The sequence below is a fragment of the Pongo pygmaeus genome, chromosome 2 (assembly GCF_028885625.2).
Source record: "Pongo pygmaeus isolate AG05252 chromosome 2, NHGRI_mPonPyg2-v2.0_pri, whole genome shotgun sequence".
NCBI classification, from domain to species: domain Eukaryota; kingdom Metazoa; phylum Chordata; class Mammalia; order Primates; family Hominidae; genus Pongo; species Pongo pygmaeus.
In genome coordinates, this window is record NC_085930.1 from 49,768,019 (window position 1) to 49,774,570 (window position 6,552).

The 6,552-nt window shown below is 40.6% G+C and overlaps 1 pseudogene; it reads left to right on the top strand.

The window, feature by feature from the left end:
- The first annotated feature begins 5,008 nt into the window (after positions 1-5,008).
- On the top strand, positions 5,009-5,466 carry LOC129033283 (prothymosin alpha-like; annotated as a pseudogene).
- The last annotated feature ends 1,086 nt before the right edge of the window (positions 5,467-6,552 follow it).

Sequence of the window (6,552 nt, forward strand, 5' to 3'; positions counted from 1 at the left end):
TTGATGTTTTCCTAAAGGTAGTATATGCACTGGCACCTGCAACAGTACCTGTATAACGGAGATAATGGATGCTCATAGTTTATATACAGTGTGTAGCTCAAGTTGCCATCTTGAAACAAAATAGCAGCAAATAAATTTTACAAACACTTTCATTGTTGTGACTTTTATAAAGCTGAGACAAAATTACTGAGATACGTGATTTCTCTGAGGGCGGTTACTAGCTCCAGAATTACATGCTTAAATAATGTGTCCTTAGTATTCTGAACTTTTTTCCAAGATAGAGAAATATTCAGTTCCCTGAACACCTCACTGTGTTTCAGTTTTTCTATTTACAAAATGAAAATTGCTATTCAAACTCACAAAAATGCTGAAAGAACTAATGAAATGCCAAGGACGGGGGAAAAAAACATGATTACATAACTACATGTGTGTGATTATATATTTAGTAATACATAATTAAATGTATATTTTATATCTATATAATTAACTCATTATTTTTTCTTTGACTTATCAGAGATGTAAAATGAGTTTATTCATAGAAATGGGACTAGCTAACCTAGATTTAATTTAATTTAATTAATTTATTTATTTATTTTGGTGGGGACAGGGTCTCACTCTAGGTTTTAGTTCAACAGCTCACTAGTTGTGTGACATTGGCCAAACCACTAACCCTTTCTGAATCTTAATTTCCATGAGGCTCTGATATTAAAATTTATATAAAAATACTGTGTAAACAGCAAAGTATTTTATGAATGTATGTTTTGCTGGACCTGAATGGATGCAGGAGTATAAATTCATACAGTTGAAAGACATTAAGCCACAGGTGAATTTCTTTGTAGCAGACAGGTGCCTAAACTTAGATTCCAAAGATTAGAACACAGAGGTATTAAAAGTAAATAGCATAGGACCTTATGTAGTAAATAAGAACATGAATTATATGTGTTAGAAAAATGTTAAGTATTTCCTCCTTTTACCCAAAGAACAAGCAAGGGCTTTTAAATACAAAGAGAAAAAAATAGAGTAGAAAGAAAAGGCTACCAATACTGCTTGATATGAAGCATATTCTTCTTATACAGATACATTTCCTGGAGACATTCAGGATTATGTTAACAAAACTGGAGCAGGCAGCAGAGATGATATGGACTGGAGACACCAGTGTTTGCTTTTCATTTCCTTCCTTTCATAGAGTTGCTGGACTCTGACTCTGCCATGCACTCACTACCTTCCTCTAATATGCTACCATCTCTTTTTTTTCTCTACTTCTTCCCTTTGACATCTCCCATCCCTTTGGCTCTAGCTCTTTCTACTACCATTGTAAAGTATAAACATGTATAGCTGATATATTCACATGGGAAGGTGAGTATATTACTTCTCTGGTAATACACCCATTTGACTCATGTGCAGCTGCTCCAAGAATCCTAATAATCCTAAGAGACTCAAAGAAGTTAAGAGCTTTGTTCAAGGTGACACAGCCGGCGACAGAGCCCGGGTTGAAATTCAAACCTGGACGGCTTCAGTGACTATATATTCCTTTCCAAAAACTGAAAGAAAGCATTTCGGGGGCATGAGGTTTGAAGTTTGGCAGGAAGCTGTGAAGAAGACAACCAAGGAAATGTTACTTGGCAGCACCTCCTTTCTTCACCTTAATTGTTTTTCTGGGATGCAAGCTCAGACAAGTACAAGGATAATGGCAGCCTAACAAAAGACCTCATTAGGCTGATGAACATGACTATTGAGAAAAGGATGAAAGCTACTCTATGGAAGGAGAAGTCTTTATCAAAAGTTTGCTTTGGAGTAGACCAAATCTGATCTGCAATTGGAATCACGGTGGATGGAATGAGTTCCATCCCTCATCCTCTAAAGCTGCAGCAGGCATACCACTTGTCAATCTAGTGACACTGAGCTCAGGGCTAGATTTGTATACATTGGCTTGCTGTGCTCAGGAAACCTTTTTTCTGTTCTTCAGTGTGTTCTTCCAACATATTCATAAGGAAATACAATCCATGCCTGCGTCACTTATAGAGGATGCTATTGTAGTCACTTCTTGCCTTTTTATTACACATATCCTACCTGCAAGACATCGCCCGCCCTTCCCTCCTTCCTTCATTCGTTCCTTCCTGCCTGCCTGCCTGCCTGCCTGCCGGCCTTCCCCACTTCCCTCCCTTCTCTCCCTTCCTTCCCCCGTCCCTCTTTCCTTGCTTCCTTCCTTTCCTGCTTCCTCCCTTCCTTCTTTGCTTCATTTCTTTCTTTCTCCTTATTTCTTCCTTTACTTCCTTCCTTCCCTTCTCAAATATATATTGAGCCTCTTCTATATGCACTGTGGTAGGCACTGGTGAAGAGGTTCTGCTTAACTGTGGTTCCCGTGGGCCTTTTTTTCTCCAGTGTTCTTCTTTATTATTCTTTTACACATGATTTTAAAATGAATCCTTCCAATCAAATGCTAGATTCGGTTTCTCTCTCCTCTTTGTCTTTGAAAAGGATCATCCATCTACTCTTTTAAATAATAGTTTTTCCTACATGTCAAACAAGAATGTGTATGCAATAAAAGTTTTGTCCTTAACTTGGACATGGATCATTAAGGAATTTAAAGATGTACTTCATTTATTTTATCATCTCCCTAAAACTGTAAGTAAAATTTTGTTCCTGGGTGTGTAGATACTTTTTTGTTTTCTGGAAATAGATCCATAGTTTACATCAGATTTGCAAAGAGGTCTATAACCTAAAAATAGTTAAGAGCCTATGAGCTGTTTGAATGTAATGGTGATAAAATTTATAAAGTTTGTTCTTTGTATAGGCTTAACATTAGGGCTCTTTCTCATATATTATCTGATTTCCTGATTATCACAATTGTGATGAACACAAATGAAGACTATTATCACTGAGTATATCTTGGTGGTACATTTTTAAAGTTTGGCCTGTCTCAACATGATATAAAAAGAATTTGGATTGCTCAGAAAAAGGGACTGGTGTAAGGTTTAATTTACAATGTATATCTTACTTCAAATTAACATGGTGTAAATCCTATTCAATGAAAGTCTTTTGATGCACTCACAAAACATTAAAGCACATCTTTATGGGACTGCTTGGTGAAAAAAATGTGCTTCAAAGGAACAAAAATTAGCAATTATTTTAGCCAGCTTTGCTTGCTACAGCCCCATATACGTGATTAATGAGGGAATGGATTTGTGGACATTGGTTTATTATTTAGAGCTGATGAGACTTTACATAGTAGTAGTGATACCCTTGGGGGTAATGTACCCAAATTATCCCTCTTTCTACATTTACAAAAGAGGCAGAACATTCATCATCTATTCTTGCCTTGTCGACTTAGTGGGGGGCATAAGAAGCAACCAGTGCTTACAATCTTAAAGAATTAGCCAGCCTCAACCTAGGAAGAAACGCAGGAGTCAAATTGTCTCCTGGAGGCTGAGATGCACTTGAGCCAAGCTCCTTGTCCTTTTATCACAGGGAGACCAGACCCGCTCAGCCCAAAAAAGCAGAACTGGGAATTAAGAGCTCTGTGCCCTTGAATTCTGTAAATAAAAATTGAACCCCTCGTCACATCATTTTTACATCTGAAGTGAAGTTTTCGTGGAAATACAAGGTTAATGATCCCAGAAACTAGATTTCAGTGTGAAATAAGCATTGGCACAGCCTTGTTACATTAGTGGCCTATTGAGAAAAGAAACTGAGAACAGCTTATAGAGGAAAATAAAAAACACTGCATACTAGCCAATTCATTCATTCATTCACTAAACAAAAATTTATGTGGCCCACCCCAAGATATGTATTCAAATGAACTGAAAATCTATGTTCACACCAAAACCTTTACTCTGATGTATAGAGCAGCTTTATTCATAACTGCCCCAAACTGAATATGTCCGAGGCATGTGAGCCAGAGCAACTCCATCTTAAATAGGAGCTGGGTAAAATGAGGCTGAAACCTACTGGGTTGCATTCCCAGATGGTTAAGGCATTCTAAGTCACAAGATGAGACAGTAGGTCAGCACAACGTACAGGTCATAAAGACCTTGCTGATAAAACAGGTTGCAGTGAAGAAGACGGCCAAAACCAAATGGCCACGAGAGTGACCTCTGGTCCTCCTCTGGTCGTCCTTACTGCTACACTCCCACCAGCACCATGACAGTTTACAAATGCCATGGCAACGTCAGGAAGTTACCTTTATGGTCTAAAAAGGAGAGGCATGAATAATCTACCCCTTGTTTAGCACATCATCAAGAAATAACCATAAAAATGGACAACCAGGCCAGGTGCAGTGGCTCAATGCCTGTAATCACAGCACTTTGGGAGGCCGAGGCATGTGGATCACCTGAGACCAGGAGTTTGAGACCAGTCTGGCCAACATGATGAAACCCCATCTCTACTAAAAATATAAAAAGTTAGCCAGGTGTGGTGGCATGTCAGCTACTTGGGAGGCTGAGACAGGAGAATCGCCTGAACCCGGAGGCAGAGGTTGCAGTGGACCAAGATTGCGCCACCGCACTCCAGCCTGGGCAACAAGAGCAAAACTCAGTATCAAAAAAAAAAAAAAAAAGAAAAGGACAACCAGCAGCCCTCTCAGCTGCCCTGTCTATGGAGTGGCCATTCTTTTATTTCTTTACTTGCTTGATAAACTTGCTTTCACTTTGCACTGCGGACTTGCCCTGAATTCTTTCTTGCACGAGATCCAAGAACCCTCTCTTAGGGTCTGGATCAGGACCCCTTTCCTGTAACATATTTCTGGCGACCATGACAGGACTCTAGTCCAGAAACCCTGACCCAACAGTTACCTTTGGGTAAGTGTTGGGGTCCTGTAACATCTTTCTGGTGACCACAGAAGTAACTATACTGCAGAAACCCCCAAACCAAAGGCTAACTTTGGGTAAGTGGTGGGGTCCAGTAACATCTTTCTCGCCCCACTGGCTGCTCTGAAAATCCATCTTTGCATTCTTCCTCGTCCGCCTCCTTGCTCGCCTCCGCCACCTCCGCCGCCGCCCTGGACTCCGGCAGCTTTATCACCAGAGTCCCTGAACTCTCACCTTCTTTATAATCCCCTGCATCGGATCACCGGCGTGCCCCACCATGTCAGACGCAGCCGTAGACACCAGCTCCGAAATCGCCACCAAGGACTTAAAGGAGAAGAAGGAAGTTGTGGAAGAGGCGGAAAAATGGAAGAGACGCCCCTGCTAACGGGAATGCTAATGAGGAAAATGGGGAGCAGGAGGCTGACAACGAGGTAGATGAAGAAGAGGAAGAAGGTGGGGAGGAAAAGGAAGAGGAAGAAGAAGGTGATGGTGAGGAAGAGGATGGAGATAAAGATGAGGAAGCTGAGTCAGCTACGGGCAAGCGGGCAGCTGAAGATGATGAGGATGACGATGTCAATACCAAGAAGCAGAAGACCGACGAGGATGACTAGACAGCAAAAAAGGAAAAGTTAAATTAAAAAAAAAAGGCCGCCGTGACCTATTCACCCTCCACTTCCCGTCTCAGAATCTAAACGTGGTCACCTTCGAGTAGAGAGGCCCGCCCGCCCACCGTGGGCAGTGCCACCCGCAGATGACACGCGCTCTCCACCACCCAACCCAAACCATGAGAATTTGCAACAGGGGAGGAAAAAAGAACCAAAACTTCCAAGGCACTGCTTTTTTTCTTAAAAGTACTTTAGAAAGGAAATTTGTTTGTATTTTTTATTTACATTTTATATTTTTGTACATATTGTTAATGTCAGCCATTTTTAATGATCTCGGATGACCAAACCAGCCTTCGGAGTATTTTCTGTCCTACTTCTGACTTGACTTGTGGTGTGACCATGTTCATTATCATCTTAAAGAAGAAAAAAAAACCTTGTAAAAAAAGCAAAAACGACAACAGGAAAACAATCTTATTCCGAGCATTCCGGTAACTTTTTTGTGTATGTACTTAGCTGTGCTATAAGTAGTTGGTTTGCATGAGATGGTTAAAAAGGCCAAATATAAAAGGTTTCTTTTTTTTCCTTTTTTGTCTATGAAGTTGCTGTTTATTTTATTTTATTTTATTTTTTGGCCTGTTTGATGTATGTGTGAAACAATGTTGCCCAACAATAAACAGGAATTTTATTTTGCTGAGTTGCTCTAAAAAAAAAAAAAACTTTCTCATGAAGCACAAAAGGGACAATACTGAGGAGACCCACTCCCCGACCCAAAAGAAAGAGACTGCAGCACTGATTGAACAACTTTGGGTAAGTGGTGGGGTACCGGGGTAAAGAATGAGATTAGGTTAAAAGCCTAATTTAGGGGAGTTAGAGTCTCTCCTAAGACAAAGTGGGTTAGAGGCCCCTCTTAATAAAAGGCAAGAACACTTGACCCACCTCGGGTTAGAGGCCCGACTTAGGAAAGTTAGAGTCCCTTGTAAGATTTAGGGGGTTAGAGATAAAGTCTCTTGGTAAAGTCTCTCTTGACTAAGAACAGATTACTGCTGATGAATCTGCCCTTGCACTCTTTGCTGATGGCTGCGGGTGACAGGGTTAGGCATGTACAGGATCGTGGGACATGGGGAACATTTTCCTTCATAAAA